Consider the following 3695-nt stretch of genomic DNA (forward strand, 5'->3'; position numbering starts at 1 on the left):
GGCCCTACGAACGCCCAGACGCCTTAGCCCAAAACAGGTCCGATGGGCCCAATTCTTCAGCCGCTTTAATTTCCAGCTGAAGTTCATGCCGGGCAAAAAGAACTTCCTGGCCGACGCCCTCTCCCGACTGCCCCAAGACGAAGAGCCCGCCCCAGACACCATTGGGACGGTCCTATCCGCCTCGCAACTGGGGATGGCCGTGACCACCCGAAGCGGCGCTCGGAGGCAGCTCGACTCTACGGCGCAGCCGACGGCGGGACAACCTGCGACCGGAAGAAGCCAACCACAACTACCAGGGGGAATGCGCACGGACCTCGCCGCCGCCCTCAAAACCGACCCCTGGTTCCTGGCAAACCCCGACAAGGTAACGATGGCACAGGACCTAGCATGGGGGGAAGGCAGAATCTACGTCCCGGACTCGCAACGCCAGGCGATCTTGCATAGGTCACACGACGCCAAACAAGCGGGACACTTTGGGTTCCTCAAGACCCTACACCTAACACGGCGTCAATTCTGGTGGCCCGTGCTCAGGCGAGACGTAAAAGCATACGTAGCGTCCTGCCCAACGTGCGCTAGGGCCAAACGGGCACCAGGCAAACCCGCGGGGCTATTACAACGGGTGGCAGAACCCTCCCGCCCATGGGAGGAAATCTCTATGGATTTTATAGTGGACCTCCCACCCAGCCAGAAGAAAACGGCCATTTGGGTGGTGAAGGACTACTTCTCAAAGCAGGCCCACTTCATCCCCTGCACGTCGGTCCCATCCTCACAACAGCTAGCCAAACTCTTCCTCATCCACGTGTACAGGCTACACGGATGTCCCGCACGTGTGGTGACTGACAGGGGCACACAGTTCACCTCCAAATTCTGGCGGGCCTTCCTAAAGCTGACGGGGACCCAACAGGCCCTATCTACGGCCTGGCACCCCCAGACGGACGGAGCCACAGAGGTTCTTAATGCCACTTTAGAGCAATTCATACGCTCATATACTAACTATCACCAAGACGACTGGGCTGAACTGCTCCCGTTCGCCGAAGTCGCATACAACAACGCCGTCCACACGAGCACGGGGAAAACTCCGTTCGAAGTAGTCTCGGGGCGCGACTTCGTCCCCATACCGGAGCTACCTCAACCCCCGGAACCCCAGGTGGACGCTAGCAACTGGGGACGGAAGATCGCGGAATCATGGCCAATAATCACGGCGGCGCTGAAGGATGCACAGGCAGCCTACAAAGAGCAGGCCGACAAGCACCGGCGCCAACAACTGACGTTCCAAGCGGGGGATATGGCCTACCTATCCACCAAGTTCCTAAAGTCAACCCAACCCTCGAAAAAACTGGGGCCTAAGTACATCGGGCCGTTCCGAGTCACCCAAATAGTGAACCCGGTAGCAATACGCTTGGACCTGCCACACAACCTACGGAGACTCCACCCGGTGTTCCACACCAGCCTCCTGAAACCGGCAACCACCTCTCGATGGCACCCAAGCACGCCACAGCCCTCACCAGTGATGATCGACGGGCAACACCACTTCGAGATAAGGGACATACTCGACTCCCGCAAGCAACGAGGAACTCTACACTATCTGGTCAGGTGGAAACACTTCCCCCACCCGGAATGGGTGGTGGCGCACAACGTTAACGCGCCTGACCTAACCAGAGCATTTCACCGGGCATACCCCGACAAGCCACAACCAAGGTCAGCAAGCCGTCCCCTGCAAACCCCCCCCCGCAGGCCCCCCCCGCCTCCCGTGCCCCAAGGGAAAGGGCCCCCCCCCCAAGCCCGCGACTTGGGTGGACCTCCCCCCCCCGGGACTCACTCCCCCCGCCCCGGGCCCACGAGGCGGTGACAAGCATTCGCCAGCACCCTCCCCCCGCCCCCCGGCCGCGGGGGAGTGGCAAGCAAGTCAACAGGGCAACCTGGGGGCAACGCCCAGGAGATATAACAAAGGCGACGCACTTTAAAAAAAAAAAAAGAAGGGCCCTACCTGGAGCTGATAAGCACCCGACCAGCCACGCCTCTCTCCTCGCCGAACTGAGCCAAACAAACAGGGTGTGGCTGGAGCATGCGCACGCCAGGACGTGACCCGGGCATGCGCACCATGGACACACCCTGGGAAGGCACGTGGTAGAGGGAGGAGCAAAGGGAGGGGCGACAACTACTCCAGCGGGAATTTTGGGGAAAAAAAAAAAAAAAAAAGTGCCGTTTTGACAGCTCCACCGGAAAAAAAAAAAAAAAAAAACCCAGAAAACCGGGGGGGAGCACTATTCGGACAGGGGGCAGTATGTCATGAGTGCCGTTGAGCTGAAGTCATCAGCGCAATGGCACACATGACAATAGCAAGGAAACAGGAGAAGGGGCTCAAGATAAGTAGCCATCAACTCACAACGACTAACGGCCAACAAACAATAACTAAACGGATCACGGAGCACACCCGAGCCATCAGCGCCAATACAACGGGGATCGCCCAGCTGACAGCAATCACCGGATGAATAGAAAACCCGATGATGGGCGATCCCGGGATGCCAGAGGGGCCTCACAACCCCTCACCCACCGGCAAGGCAACGTATTGGACAAAGGAGGGTGACGTGACCGCGAGTGAGGGGGCGCTGACCGGCGCGGGGTATTTAAACCCCGCACCGGCGCGCTCCTGTCACTCTCAGCTTTTTTCTTCCGACGCTGTAACTGCGCTGTGAATAAACCAGAGCCTGATCCATCGAACCAGTGTCTGAGCATTATTCAGAGGCAGGCAGCGCATGACAGGCTACCTGCTTCTCTTTGTCACTTGTCCTCTGCTATGTTTTGCTTCAATTTCTCTTTGCTTTTCACTAGAGAGGGGTTTGGATGGTGAGTCCCAAGTAGGAGCATCCTGACATTTGATTGTGTTTTGCTTTACCTAGCAAAGATTCCCCCTTCAGACAGTCCCTATAGTCAAGTGCCTATCTTTCCCTTAATCCCTAACCGGGATCGCTTGGTGAAAGGAAAGCCAAAGAAGGATCTCCAGAAGCTGGAAGCGCAAAGGAGGATGGAACCCATCTCGACCTTTGAGGACCATTTCTTCCATAAAGATAGGTGGATAAAGCAGGAGGTGAGTGCATAATTCTATTTGTGCCAACCTCAGACTTACCACCTATTTTCGTCTAATGATGACATCTTTCTGGTACCCTTTCTGTATGTTTGTGTATGCGCCACTGAACTGCTCAGACTTAACAAACCTTTGTTGTATGTTTGGGTTTTTGTTTTTGTTTTGTCTTTTTCATGTAGCCCAAACCTGCCAAGGCCTCCAGACCTTCCCTCATTCTCTCTCCAGAGCTGAGTCAGAGGCGTTTGACTATGGACCACCTGAATGAAATCCGACAAGAGGTAAGCTATTTGGGACAGATGCTGTTTATTGTTAGTTAAGTTAGTTTGCCTTCTATGTAACATCTAAATATCTACCATATTTAGATGATACACAAAAACAATTTTTATTCACTCTGCTATCTGAGCTAGAGATTAAACAAATAATTTTTTAAAAGGCAAGTGGTAAAACACCAGGATTAGATTCCCTATCAAGTGGTATGAACATTTATAGATCTTTTAGTCCCAAAACTTTTTCAAGTATATGAAGAGATATTTGATAAGGGAATTTTATCACCAGCATTTAATCAGGCTTATATTACGGTTATACCGAAAGCAGGTAAAGACCACACTCA

This window comes from Candoia aspera, chromosome 4 (genome assembly GCF_035149785.1).
Source record: "Candoia aspera isolate rCanAsp1 chromosome 4, rCanAsp1.hap2, whole genome shotgun sequence".
Taxonomy (NCBI): domain Eukaryota; kingdom Metazoa; phylum Chordata; class Lepidosauria; order Squamata; family Boidae; genus Candoia; species Candoia aspera.